The sequence below is a fragment of the Papaver somniferum genome, chromosome 11, assembly GCF_003573695.1.
Source record: "Papaver somniferum cultivar HN1 chromosome 11, ASM357369v1, whole genome shotgun sequence".
Taxonomy (NCBI): domain Eukaryota; kingdom Viridiplantae; phylum Streptophyta; class Magnoliopsida; order Ranunculales; family Papaveraceae; genus Papaver; species Papaver somniferum.
This window is the reverse complement of record NC_039368.1, coordinates 50,776,800-50,792,765: the sequence shown is the minus strand read 5'-3', so window position 1 is coordinate 50,792,765 and position 15,966 is coordinate 50,776,800.

Below are 15,966 nucleotides of genomic sequence, written 5' to 3'. Positions count from 1 at the left end.
ATTTTATCACTGGATACGGGTCTATTTCAAAAGAAAAATCTCTCTCAAGTTCGGGATTATTGCTAGTCTCTTAAACTAATGATCGAACGAACATATGTTTTCTAAAACAAGGGTTTTCAACAAAACTCCCACTCATATATACACATGTATAGAATTTTAACATAATCAAAGCATGAACAATTCAAGAAATCAGCAAACAAAAAAAAAATACATGGTCGGTGCCAGCCGAAATATGGTCGGACGGTCGTCGCTCCGGAAATTTTCTCCTGCTTCCTTCTGAGCTCGGGCGTGAAGATGATGAAGGGAGGAGGTGGTGGTCGGTCGTGGGAGAGAAATAAAAAAAAGGGATTAATTCCCTTTTATATCAATTTTATTTCCAAAACCTAATTCCATAAGGATTTCCTTTTCGGGCCCGGCCCGTGAATCCTAAACCAACCAAGGTTCCACCATCAAATCAGCGGTTCTACACCAATTTATGCTCGTTGGATGACGCTCTATCATGCCACTGGGTTTTCATTCAAGTCATGGTTTGCTCATTCAGTTAAAAATCAGGTAACGTCTTATCTTACAACTAAGTTCAATTACTTATTTTGCCTGTAACTGGAAAATCACCATTCAGTGCTGACTGAGGAACATGACTGTCCCTCACTAAGCAGGGGACTTAATATAGATGGTGAATTTTCGACAAGGGTTAAAATCATAAAACCATAATTGTACCACTCCTGATCCAGCAATCAGATGAGTGTTGAGACTCATGTCTCTTGTCGAAAGCATGAAAGCTCATGCCACAAAATCTATGACTGAGAATGCTGTCTCTCAGAGTATATGTAGATATGTAGTCTCTCAACTGAGGCAACGACGCATCTCATTAGTACTGAGCAATTCTGGTAATTACTTCTACATAGAATCGAAAGATTGGACGGCTCCTAGACAGCTTGCCTGCTAGTATAGAGCAATAACGTCTTCAGGATACAACAAAGTTTTCCCTAACTATATAAAGGAGATATGACGTTTCAACAAGATCATATTTGTCAATTCTCAGATAATTAATGCTCATAGACATCATGTCTGCTAGTATAGAGCCATCAATTAATTATCTCTAATCGTTAACTAAATATTCAGCAATATTCTACGATTTTTCATAATATTTCGTCACTTCAATTCGTGGTTCTTCCCAGCAGAATTCCACGGGTTAGTGATAAATATTCAACATACGGGCATCTGAGCAGCTATCGAGTAAGCCCCGATCAAAATGGTGCAAGTGTACTCAGCAATAATGCACAAACGAGCACCTGAATGCGCAAACGAGCATTTCAAAACACGAAGGAACGATGAACCTATGCAAAATAGGAATAAAAACAATAATAATAAAATATTGGCAAAAGCGCTAGGGGACTGGGCTCACCGACCGGCCAGTCACGTCGTGGCTAGTCCCACACTCAATTTTATATTTTATCATGTTTTATTATTTTTCTCTAATCTCATGAAAATCCTTTCATTTGAGCAAATCTCCTTCGTCTCAAGGAAATTCTCAAGTCTCATGGTATTTCCTTGTGTCAAAGAAATAATAAAAATTAGGAAAGGAGTCGTGGGACCAAGCTTACTAGCCGGACGACCATGCCCTAGCCGTGGCCGGTCCCACACCTCATGGTTCCTTATTATTTTTTATTATTCACCTCATCCCATGAAAATTCCCTGATTTCATGATATTTTCCTAAACCCATGAAAAATAATATAAAATTAGGGAAATTCATGAGACCGGTCTCTAGCCGGCCGGTCATGCCCTAGCCGGTCCCACACGCCCCTTATTTTATTATTATTATTTTTTATGTTTCCCTCATCTCATGGAAACTCCCTGATTTCAACAAATTCCTTGGTTTCAACAAACCTCTTGATTTTATGATATTTCTCTAAAATCATGAAAAATATTATAAAATTGGGAAAAGTTCCTTGGGACGGGCTCTTTGGCCGACCGGCCATGCCCTGGCCATAGCCGATCCCACACTTCATCATTCCATATTTTTTATTATTATTATTTCCCTAATCTCATGGAAAGTCTTTAATCTCATGAAATTCTTCAGTTTCATGGTATTTCCTTCACATCAGGGAAAATACATAAAAATTACATTAAATTGGGAAAGGTGCTCGGGACCGAGCTTGCTAGCTGGACGGTCATGCCCTAGCCGTGGACGGTCCCACACTTTGCAAATCCCCTATTTTATTAATTATTTTTCATCATCTCATGAAGATTCCCCAGTTTCAGCAAAACCCTGAATCCTTCACATTTTCTCAAAATGTTGCTCAAACGCACATCGAAAAGTATTGAAATTCTCAGGACTGAGACACGAACATTATGGTGACACGTGCATCTCTCCTTGACCGACCAAGGCTGGACCTGAGGCTTGCAAAGATCCGATCCCACGTGTTTTAACAATTTTGACCTAATTTGCTCAGTTGCTCATATTGGGTCCAAACTCTTCCCAAACAACTTGGAGTTTGCTCAAACGACCATCAGATAGTCCCATGATCACCAAGGGCCGGTCTCATGTCCCCTTATTCGGTCTCTCATCTATCCATAATCAGGTTTTACTACCTGACGCTCACACGAGCACTATTTTAATAAATGATTAAACCAGCATTTAATCATCTTTTTACCAACTGGTCTTCAAGAGACTTTGGTATTTTGCTCACTTGAGCATCTGGAAGTTACACGGTTGATTCATCATCCCATATAGTTAGTCCCTCGTTCATATCATGAAAGGTTTTCAATTAATCATCAATTCAGCAATTGGTCAAAATTAGGGTTTCGAATCAAGAGCTTTGCAAAAGCATAATTCTGAGCAGATTCAAACATTAACAATTTTACTTTGATCCCGTGGTCAACATTTTAATGCTCGGCTCAGATGTTATCATCTTAAATCAACATTTGCTCATACGAGCAACATTTGTTTAAATGAGCAACATCTGCTCACACCAAATAATATTGGTTCAATTATTAATATTCAACAATTCATCAAATGAGAAACATTCACTCAAATGGACAATATTTGTTCACGCTGAAGAATGTTGGTTCAACTATCAATATTCAATAATTCATCAGATGAACAACATTTTCTCAGACTAGCAATATTTGCTCAGACTAGCAATATTTTCTCAGACTAAGGAATATTGGTTCAACTATCAATATTCAACGATTCAGCAGCACAGTTTTCTCAGGTTATCAACATTTATTCAACAATGATATTTTTTGTCTCAACAGACATGTTCGATTCATGAGTCTCAGAACATTTGCAAATTATGTTCAACTCAGCAGTACAAGGACTCATAGTCCCATAAAGTAAGCAACTGACTAACTAAATACACGTTTTCCTTGCAGACTCCACATTCACGAGACATCAATCGTGTCACATGGGGGATATTAATTAGGGTTTTGGTCTGGCGGTCTACGGCACGTGTGTTCATACACACAATGAGAATGTGAGAAAGTCGTGCAATCAGTTGGAGGAGTTAGAAAAATAGTAGATGGAAAATCAACCAAGTCTCTGTACGATGAGCAACTAGTTTTGACACGATTTCCCACTTCCCCACTCTCTGACTCCAGCAACTGTCAAACTTCATGGGATCATGGTGTTTACAATTCCATTAATGTAAAAGATCTCTGAATCATGATTGAAAGGGACAACATTGGTCTAGACAAGAATTTCTTGAAAAGTTCATATAGACAATCTTTCGTCTACACGAACTCATCGTCCGAGCAATCACTCTCAACTGAGTAAATTCAGTCATTCAGAACTTTCCTACGCAGAATACACAACACACCTACAATCGCGATCATCATTGATCTCACACATTTCTCAGCTTCCCTCCTACAGATCAATCCATCCTCTCTTGTGACCCAATTGACTCTGGAACGACCATTGTCTTGGTTTAGTCCGGAGTCCTATAGATTGACCTCTCGAACTTAAAGCACTCCCTTTTTGCAGTGCTTCTGTGTGAGGTTGAGCATTTGCTCGGTTCAAGGAGTCTCCACACGGTCATCTCCTCAATTTCGTAAAAACCAGCAAATCGTTTTTCCCCATCTACAACGAGATTATTTTGGTTTTTAAACACGCACGTGGCCTATTTATTAGGTAACAACAATATCTCGCATAATAACCGTGAAAACTCTTCCAAAATTCAGCCAAATAGTTCTGAGTATCCCTCTCTATGTTTTACTTAAACTCGGGTTATCTAGCCAATTGTAGTCGTTCCAAAGACCCAAACCAATCCTGTTAGGCTCAATCAAGTCATCACAAAGAGTTTCAGCCATTGAGTCTCTTTAAAACATCTACAAATTACGAACCCTAAATTCTGCCATAACCTGTGAGCTTTTCCCGCCAAAACAAATATTTTCAAATCGTGAAGAAGGTTAGCCCTTATCCCAAAAGCTGGGGTGTGAATATCTTGTGGGTGCTGAGAAGGAATTTGGGATGTACATAGCCATGAGTACTGAGAATGAATTTGGGCTGCACATAACCTTGGGTGCCCCTTATCCAAACTTGGAGTCCACTTAACAAATGTCCTCTGGGGGTGCCTTCAACAACTTTTCGAGCTGATTCTTCCAAAAATGTTTATTTCCCAAAAATACCTACAAATACATAAAACACCATAATAAGTACGAAATCGAGTACCAACAATACAGAAAATTGAGGACAACTTAGACACAAAAATGTGTGTATCAAATACCCCCAAACTTATTATTTGCTAGTCCTCGAGCAAAACTAATCTAAAAATGAAATCCTTACTCACTAGGACCAGTTATAAACTCGGGAGGGTTTACCAGAGGTGTACCCACAAAACCTTGACTTCTAATTGGTCACAAGTATCCAAAGATCTATGAGGACATACATATTCTCAACATATCTCCAAGTAACTAGAATGCCAGAGAAATTAAAGGTACCAGCTCTAAAGATGAATAAAGAATAGGGGAGACACATCCGCAACATTGCTAGATAAAGAGATATCCTCTACACAGCTAGATAAACATTGTAAGATAAACATGAGAGGGACATCTGCTACACAGCTGGACAAATTACGTGTGATGAGTTGAACCAGTGCTAGAAAGATCTTGTGCAAGATGGAAAGAGGACTAACAGAGCAACCAATATGCATCCCTCTTCGACTCTCTCATAGTGTTCAGTAGAAATAACGTCTTCTTGTGCTTCAATTGTTGATGATAAACTCTCGAACCTCGTAAAACCTTGACAATTAACTCTTCTCCTTAATTTCTTTCTTTAAACTTCCTTATAGATTTCTACTTCCCTATGGCCTTACAGAAATTAAAACGTAATGATGATTTTTTTTTTCACTTTTCAATTTTTTTTGGATACACAAAAATAACAAGACAAAAATTTACATGGCCATGATAGAAGGACTTTAGTACTTGGATCTTTACATCTTGTAATGTCTTGGAATCATGAACTTCAACAACTTATATCGTTTGATTTTCTTCTCTTGTAACTAAGTCTTCAAATTTGATTTTAAAATTCTGCTTTATTTTCTATTGTTGCTTCTAAGCCTTAAATAGATTTTGATGTCGCTCCACTTGTTGATGATGATAGGTTTTCTATTGAGAGAGAGTCGTAATCCAATAACTAAGACTACATTGTGAGGTTGCTTTGTCTTTCTGGTACCTTATGGCCTAATTTCCTTTCCATCATGGATGGTTAGATCCATCACGATTACCCTCTAAAAGGAACATGTTCTCTCCTGAATGTCAAAGATCTCAATGTCTTTTTCTCTAATGTCTCAGTAGAATGTTATCCCTAGCAATTCCACTTTCCATCTTTTCGGTGAGAAAAAGTATGTAAACTTAGCTAACCGGATACTATGTGACGCTAGAAGTTTCAAAAGTGCAATTCCACTGTCTAATTAAGCACAACTAGTCAAGGGATTGACAACAGTCTCTAAGGCATGAGCTGAAGCACAATCAACACAGTGTTATCCTGACTACAATGGATGCCTGACATACATTGTGAAAGTAAAGTATTGAATCACTAAGATTGAATTTATTCTAGAACAATTTAAACATTTAAGAGTAACATAAGCAGAATGCAATGCACAGAAGCAGATCAGGGCTTCATCTAAACCCTAGCAACTGACTTAGAACATGAAGATAACACACATACAGATAACTGAACTTGAAATGTTACCCATTAACAACATTTTACACTAACTGAAATTCAACTGACATAAACACTTGAGGGCACTGGCTAGTCCAGGCCTCTATTGGCTTGCTCTGGCTAACCCAGGCATACCCCTAACATTACAAACACCATGTTCTATTTATAGTGCTGAATCCCTAAATTTCTAAACCCTAATTTTTGAAAACCTAAAATTTGATTTGGGGATTTTCAATTTGACGTACCCACTTGCGATTTCACCTCGACCCATACCTTCTTCTGTTCTTCCCACTTGTTCTGCTGCTTTTGCTGCTCTTCTTTGTGAACTGTGAACCCTAGCTCGAGTCGTCTCATCAAATCCACACCCTAGGTCAGTGGGATGTGAATTTGATGAAACACCTAGGCTAGGTAGAGAGATGGTGGAGTTGTCGGGTGGTTGTGGTGGTGGTGTGGTTCGAGGTCTGGTGGTGGCAGTGATGGCAGGAGATGGTGGTGGCGGAAGTTGCAGGTGATGAAAGAGAGGAATTTGGGGAGAAGAGGAGAAGAACCCGATGGAGAATGGTTTAGGGAGTGTTTGGCTTGTGGTGTAGGTGTTTGGCGTTTGGGTGTTGAGCGGGAGTAGCGAACTTTGATGAACAGCGAGTAAAGAGCGTCGGATGATCCCATATAGATTGAATCGAACGGCTACGATGGAGAGGTATGTAGCGACCGTTGGATTATGAGATACAACAAAACTGATGGCTTCAGATGGAGTTAGGTACTATGGTGTTTGACAGGAGCTTCGGATTTTGATGCACAATGATGAGGTGGCCGTTGGATGATGAGATGGATCCAATCTGACGGCTCTCATGGAAATGGATTTGGGTAATGGTTTTGGGCCTTGGGTATGCCAATCCCATATCTTCTTTAAGAACAATTCTTCCTCTTCAAGCCCACTTTTAATTGATCCGTCTCTTGCAAACATCAATCTTCGCTGCCTTTCTGCGGGAGTCTTTGCCGTTTCTTTGCTCTTTTCGCTCCGTGAGTTAACCAGGCTTTATTTAGTACCTAAAAATGCAAAATTAATTGAGAAAAGTATTTATTCTTGAAAACAACGAAAACACAGAATATGGGATAAAATGGAGCGTTAGTGCACAAATGATGAGTTAAATGCCAATAAAAAGGTGCAAATATATACAATATTTGGCACTCATCATTCACCACTTCTAAATCATCTATTTCAGAAGACTTAATGACATTAAATACATTTAGCTCAGTAGTCATATTACCAAAAGATATGTTTATAAGTCTAGTTCTACAATTGATGACAGCATTAGATGTGGCTAGGAATGGGCGACCCAAAATCACCGGGATTTGAGCACTTGGGTCCTGAACAGGATGGGTATCTAGAACAACAAAATCCACTGGGTATATAAACCTATCGACCTCAATAAGAACATCTTCTATGACACCACGAGGCACTTTGACAAACCTATCAGCTAATTGAAGCGTCATTTTGGTTGGTTTCAACTTACCAAGACCTAGCTGGGTGTATACATGATACGGAACTAAGTTAACACTAGATCCTAAGTCAAGTAATGCCTTATCGACCATGTGATTACCAATCGCACAAGATATGGTGGGGCATCCAGGGTCCTTATACTTAGTGGGTGTTTGGTTCCGAAGAATTGAACTTACTTGACCATCTAAAAAGTCTTTCTTATAAACATTAAGCTTACGCTTTCGTGTACAAAGATATTTAAGGAACTTGGCATAAGCAGGCATTTGCCTAATTACTACTAATAACGGAATGTTGATGTTCACTTGTTTAAATGTTTTCATTATCTCGTTGAAAGTTGAATCCTTTTTTATTGGGGATAACAACTGTGGATATGGGGCTCTAGGCACAAAGGTAGTCCTATCAGGAATTTATTGGGACTCCTTAGACATTGTTTTAATTTCATCAGCTAAGGGATCCTCCTCTTGGGAAGTAGAAGGTGGAACTAAAGTATGTCTACTGTTTTAGCGCTCCTAAGGGTTGTAACTGAATTCACATGATTGTACAGTTTCTCTCCTTTAGGGTTAGGATCAGTATGACTAGGGAACCTTCCATATTCTTTCTCACTTATATACTTATCTATTTGGCCGACTTGAAATTCTAATTTAGCAAGAGTCCGGGAATTATTCTTCAAATTATGCCTGGTTTCTTGTTGAAAGCTAAGGTGGTTAGCTGATAACATATCATGGTTCTTTGCTAACATAGTAAGAGTTTATTTTAAGGTAGAGATCTTTTTCTCAGATGTGTTCTGAAACTGGGTTTGACCTGAAGGGTTCTGAGTATAACCAAAACCTGGGGGAGGCTGATAATTACTAGACTGGACTGGATTTTGTCCCTTAGAACAAGAAAAATTAGGATGGTTTCTCCAACCAGGGTTGTAGGTCTCTGAGTATGGGTCAAACTTCTGACGGTTTTCAAACCTAGCATTGTTATAGACAGCATAGGCTTGCTCTTCACTAACATGACCTTCCCAAAACGAGCTATTGGGTTCTACTCCACAAATACAGACTTGAGAGGCTCTAATCCTATCATCAGTTTCAACAAGAGATCTATATTTAGACTGATTCAATTCTACAGCTTCTAACCTTCTAGACAAAGCAACAAACTTAGCATCTGACCCGAAGATTGTATCTACCACATTGGTGCTACTTCTATTGACCAAGAGTCTTTTAGGGGGTTCAATACAAGACTCCCACTGTTGGGATTTTTCAGCGACAACTTCTAAGAAGGAAAATGCATCATCAGCATTTTTACTAGTGAACTCACCAGCGCACAAAGACTCGACCATTTGTTTGGTCGAATAGTCTAAACCATCATAAAGAATCTCTACTAGTTTCATTTTATCAAACCCATGGTGAGGACATTGGTAAAGGAGATCATTGAATCTCTCTGAAAACCTATAAAGAGATTCTCCCTCTTGTTGCACACTAGCACTAATTTTCTACCTAACAGCTGCAGTTTTATGCTTAAGGTAGAATTTTAAATAGAATGGAGCAATAAGTTCCTTCCATGTTTCTATGGACTCAGATGGTAGGTTATGAAGCTAGGTATTAGCTTTATCTTTCAAGGAAAAGGGGAACATCCTAAGTTTCAAGACTTCGACACTAAGGTCTTTAATCTTAATTGTTCCACAAATTTCTTCAAAGTCCCTAATATGAAAGTAAGGGTTTTCATCATATTTTCCTAAGAATATAGGGATCATCTGAAGAATACCAGGATTCAACTCATAAGTAGCCGTAGAGGCTGGAAATTTAATACACGATGCCCGGTTGGTCCTAGTTGGGTACATGTACTCCTTCAAAGTTGTCATTCTTGGCACAGTTAAAATCCTAGGGGTGAACTCCTCACGAAGACTCAAATTCTCAAACCTGAAGTTTTCAAAAACAGGGCTCTCTAAATAAGAGTCTTCGAGCTCCCCGTTTACTAATCAAAAGAAGAACTTCTTGGCTCGTCACTAATCAAACGGCCAAAAGTATCTCTTTTCCAAGCACGCTCACTAATGGACTCGAGCGATTTTGGCATACACTAACAAAAAACTAAAAATAAAAATCCTAAGGAAGGGAGGTTCTAAGCAAACACACAGCAGGCTGACTCCACCAAAACAAACCTAAAGATTTCTAGCGAACAAAAAGCATGATGGCTCCACTTAGATTGTTTCTAGACCAGCTTCTATTCTTTCGAAAGGGAATTCGTTACAATTTGATCAAACCTCTCTGGAATCAATCTGAGTTAAAGTAAGCTAAATAGAGACGAGGGAATCTCAGTGGAGCTTTGATACCCAAGGCCTCATCGGCATTACAAGGCGGCGCATTCAACTTACTGAAAACCATAATGAACTTCGAAGTATGCTTAAAAAAGTAACCAATATTTTTTGAACGACTTTTCTATTAAGCTCGTTACCCTATCGATCTCGTTCTAGTCAGTATTTTAAGCTTGTGTTCGTGTTTGGTATCGTTTTCCTAAGGCGGGCAAGAAGAGAACGGTGCTGAAATCCGAACCCTTATCTTGTATGGCTAGGCTGTTCTTCGGGAATATAAGTCCGGTATATCAATTGGTTCCTGTTCACCTTGATTTATCAAAAGATAGAACAAAACTCGTAGGTATTTCTATGGGAGACAGATTTATCTATTCCTATAGACTTTTCCGTGCGAGACGGATTTATTTATCAAGTCTTCGACTTTAGGTCGTAACAACTCTTAGTTGTGGGTGAGATCAGCTAAGGGAATCAAGTGCGTAGTATCCTGCTGGGATCAGAGACGTAAGGAGTGAAACTGTACCTTGAATCAGTGTGAGATTGATTAGGGTTCAACTACAGTCCAGTCCGAAGTTCATTGGTAGTATGCTAGTTTCTGTAGCGGCTTAATACTGTGTGGTGTTCAAATCTATAGCAGCTTAATACAATGTGGTATTCAAATCTGGACTAGGTCCCGAGGTTTTTCTGCATTTGCGGTTTCCTCGTTAACAAAACTTCAGGTGTCTGTGTTATTTCTTTTCTGCATTATATTTTGTTATATAATTGAAATATCACAGGTTGTGCGTTGGATCGATCAATTGGGAAATCTAACCTTTGGTTGTTGATTGAAATTGATTGATCCTTGAACATTGGTCTTTGGTACCATTCAAGTTATTTCTCTTATATTCAATCGGGCTTGCAAATTCCTATTTGCTGATTGCAGATTTAATTAAGAGATAGAAATACAAAAGCTCTTGGATATACTTTTCTCTAGATTGAGTCTAAGTGGATAGTTGATTCTCTTGAAAGTATATTGGAGTTTGTATATTCATATTGCCAAACGAATTTTTGGGTGTGGTTGTTATACCCCCCGCTTTTTCACTAGGTACGTAAACAAGGTTCCCGGACCTTCACAGGTAAAACCGTTCTTATACTAGGTACGGAAACAAGGTTCCCAGACCTGAATTATACCAATACAACTCGCATACTAGGTATGTATACCGTGTTGTATCCAGACATAAGTAATTGTTCTAAACTCTCATTTCAATCATTGAAACATCCTCAGAAGATGACAACGGTAATCTCACACATACCATTAGCTTCAAGTAATTTTCAAGTGATCGAATGATCAATAGGAAACTTCCCAAGTTAACATCAAATGACTGTCTCACATAAATCATGTAAGATGTTCAAGGTAATTTTCAGATGATCATCTTTTGACTTAATATTTAGTTTCCAACAAATAAATTGTCTCCAACTAAACTTGTCAAGATTATGATGAACATAGTTAAAGCAAAAAGGTTCCAACACATATTTCGAGAAGTAGATAAGCGAGATAAACTCAACTCAAAATACCAAATGTGTATAATATAAAAGTCTATATAACTATACGACTTAGTCTCATTAGAAGATAGAATAGAATAGACTTCTGAGTGATAGATAAATTTTAGTCTCCACATACCTTTGGTTGATGAAGTTCCTCCAAGCTCCTCAGAAGATCTTCGTCTTCAATTGGTGAACGTCGTGAATTCTAAAGCTCAATTAAACATTTGATCCTAGTCTGAGACATAGCTATAAGTAGACTAGAAATCAAGTATATAGTTTTGATCGAATAAACTTGACAAACAAGCTTAAGATAGCGACGCTTGCGAGTTCGACCCAACAGTGCTCTAACACCAGTCACTAGGATCGGTCACACCAATTATAAGGATAGGTTACGCAACCTCTTATGATCGGTCACACCAATTACAAGGATCGATCATACCATCTCATGGTGATTACTTAGGATCGGTCACACCAATTACCAGAACCGGACATACCAAATCATAAGTCTAGGTAGTGTGATCGGTTATACCAAGATACATAGCCTGGTTTAAAATCAGTTCTATCAACTCACACATATTGGTCATCCAAAGAATATGCAATGAATAGCCGGACCAATATACCTAATAATTTCCCTTTCAATTCATGAAAGAAGTTCACAACCCTACTTCCTCTAAAAAAAATGTAAAACATCATTTCCTATGATGAAATCTTCACCATAAACCCATACACATAATCATAAAACTATACAAGATTATGTCGATGTCATATCTTCGAAATTCAAAAGATAAGCGTTATACTTCATAATATAATTCCTTAATACTATGACCATATTATTATAATCATGTCTATCCACTAGAGTATTAATTTATATATAGCTTTGCATGTTATGTTTTCAATATAGCACGACTTGAAAGATATGTTAGGAATGTAAACAAGTTCAAGTCAATATTACTAACCTCAAGTGGAAGGATGATGTCGTTGTTATAGTCATTACTTCTTCTAATTTTCCAGGTCTTCGGAGTAATATTTGTATGTCTCAACATTCCTAGACTTTCTAGTCTAACCTAAACGAAGTTGACTCTAATATATAATCAAGCGACTCTAGATGAGTTTGATACTAAAATATGACAACCAAACTTGACATACCAACGCTTGGTGAATCCAACTGAGCTATGATCTAACAAAAAATTCTCGAGTCAAGCTCCACATGTTTTGGAAAACGAAAATTCGGAATGTACTCTGAATTTTATCCTTTTCCCATTAAGACAACTCTCTCGAAAATCATTGCTTCCGGTCTGTTCAAAGGAACAATGGAACTGATTGGAAGAAGGGATCTACTCAAAGATAAAATTGTTAATGCTAAGCATGGCTATGAGCATCGTATTTCCAATCACCAGTGGCCACTAAAACAAGAAGGAGATGATGCATATTATAGAAGGATGTTGGATTATTGTAAATGAAATCTGACAGAATCCGAGAACCTACTGAAGGAAATCTCAGAAAAGGCATGTAAAGCAAAAATAAGATTAAGTTCTTATTTAAAATTAGGTTGTTCAACTGCTGATTTATTTCGATATTTTGTCTGTTCGAATAAAACTATCAATATTTATTATGAGTGAATAAAATTATTATTTTATAATCTTTATTTCATAGTTCCGATTGCATAGCCTGTGAATGAATGTTTATATTTTTTCTATGTATTTTCGGATTTATGAGATGTTTGATTTCGATTTTTGTATACCTTAATATTCGTTCTCATATGGTGAATGCCCTTATCATTTGTGTGGATTTTTGATTTAGCGGTATTAAGTTCTAGCCCATGTTGGTAGGTGTTCCGAGTGAAAATCATATGTGAAAAGTCACAATATGTTGATAATTAATTTATGTTTATATAAGTTGTGTTTAGCATAACATATGTGTTTCGGGATTCAACTTTTGCTATTGACATGCATTACTTAAAACCGATTCAACCTTTCTCTGGTAAAGGTTGCTTTTATTGTTGTTCTTTTGTTCTTGCGAGAGGATAAAAACACACTGGGGGGAGAGTTCTTATTTGAATTTGTGCTTAAATGATATATCTTTCCGGGGAGTAGTGGCTGCGGAAATTGAGGTAACGATTTTATTTGTTAGTTAATCATTTTTCTTGTTTAAGAAAAGCATGATTATATTGCATACATATTGCTTTTGCTTAACAAAATTTCGGTACAATTGATATGTTCCATGATTATGTATGGATTAATTTTTATGATTCAATTATTTCCGATTAAGAAAAACCGTGTCAATTTAATTGGTTTAATTTTGGTATCTTCTTTATTGTTGGGTATCAAGTGTTTTTGCTTCACGAAATTCGGTGCAATTGTGGTGCTTACAGTGATTATATTTGTTTCAGTTGCTTTCGGTTGAGAAAAACAATGACAAGTCAATTTGTTTTGGTTTGTATCTATTGTTTTTGGATTAACAAAAGTTATGGGATCATTTGTTTAGTCCATATGATTACGGATAAGAGAAACTAAGTTAATTCTGATCTTAGATATACTTATTAATTTGAGGATTTGGTTATTCAAGTCTAATTGAATGCCTTGACAAGAAAAACTAGTTAACTAACCTAGTGTTTGTCATGTCTAAAAGGAAAGGTCTAAGTTATTTTCTGAAATAATTAGAGTCTGATAAGAGAAATAGAGTTAATTTTGATCTCTATTTGTGTCTTGTCAAAATAAGAGATTGTACATACAAAATCGGTTCAACAATAGAATTAAGTATCTTAGTCGATTTGTTGGACTAGAGGGAAAATTGATTCGGGAAATTGTTTCCTTGATAACATATTGAAACTAAATTACTTTTGTAGTTTCAGTGTTAATATCGGTTATCTAAAATGGCATGTTAAACCTTTGTACTTAACTCTTATAGGTTGTCCTTTGTTTGCTCGAACCTTTGTCATTTTTGTGACAAAAAGAGGGAGAAATATATGGAGTAAACAAGTGATTATTAATCACTGGGAAATGACGTTTGTGCTTAAATATTATATCTAACAAAAGAATAAAGCATAGACTAAGTGGGGGAAACATATCATCATGATGTGTAGTATTTCAGACTACAGAAGGGGAACAACAAAGATGTTCGGATTGAATACTTACCTAGCTTGCCTTTAGGGGGCGTAAAAGCTTTTGTTATTAAAAGGCCCACAACGGCATTTTTTGATTGAATATATGCAGGTTAGTGTGCTGTTGAAACTTGGAATCAGGCGTATGAAGAATGAGTTATTTTGTAATTCGTTTAGCTCCATATGTAATAATAGTTTTGTCATTAAAATTGAAAAAGGGGAGATTGTTAGAGCACAGCTCGGTTGAACCCACCAAGCGTTAGCATGTCAAGTTTGGTTGTCATATTTAGTATTAAAACTCATCTAGAGTCGCTTGATTAAATACTAGAGTCAACTTCGTTTAAGTTAGACTAGAAAGTCTAGGAATGTTGAGACGTACAAGTATTACTCCAAAGACCTGAAGAATGAGAATATGTAACGACTACAACGATGACATCATCCTTCCACTTGAGGTTAGTAATATTATTGACTTGATCTTGTTTCCATTCCTAACGTATCTTTCAAGTCGTGCTATATTGAAAACATAACATATGAAGTTGTATATATTGTATATAATACTCTAGTGGTGAGACTTGTTCATAACAATATGATCAAAGTATCAAGGAAACATATTACGCAGGATAAACGTTTATCTTTTGGAACTTCGTAAACACGACATCGACATAATCTATTGTATATAGTTATTTGATTATGTGTGCATTAATAGGTGTGATTTCATCCTAGAAAACTACGTATCATTACATTAGTTTAAGGAAATAGATGTATGACCTTGTTTTCATAATCGAAAGGGAAATCATGATTGGTCTTGTTATTCATTGAATATCATTTGGATGACTAATGGAAGATGGCTATGGTAGAACCTATCTTAACCTTCTTGAGACTTGAGGTATAACCGGTCATAGCCTATGACATATAGCTAGTTGGAATTGGTCACAATAATGTTGGATATCAAGGTGTAACCGATCACAAGCTATATTGAATGCAAGTTGTAACCGGTTTCACAAGTTACTTTGGGAACCAAGGTATAACCGGTCACAATATGAATTGGGAAGTTAGTTGTAGTAGGTCACAAGCTAACTTTGGGAAGCAAGGTGTAACCGGTCACAAGATACTTCGGGAAGCAAGGTGTAATCGATTACAACCTATATTGGGAATCATGTTGTAGCCGATCACAATATATATTTGAGTAATGGTTTAATCGGTTCTATGAAAAAAACCAATACCCATGGTTCACATAGTTATTCATGGTGTGTATGAATTAGGGTTTTGGGTTTGTCAAGATGGGAAGCTTACGTATGTCGACATTATTTGAACATGTACGTAACTCTTATCATTTATTGTTCAAAAATATTCCTTGATACTCAAGGTGATCCCATGTCCGAAATATTGA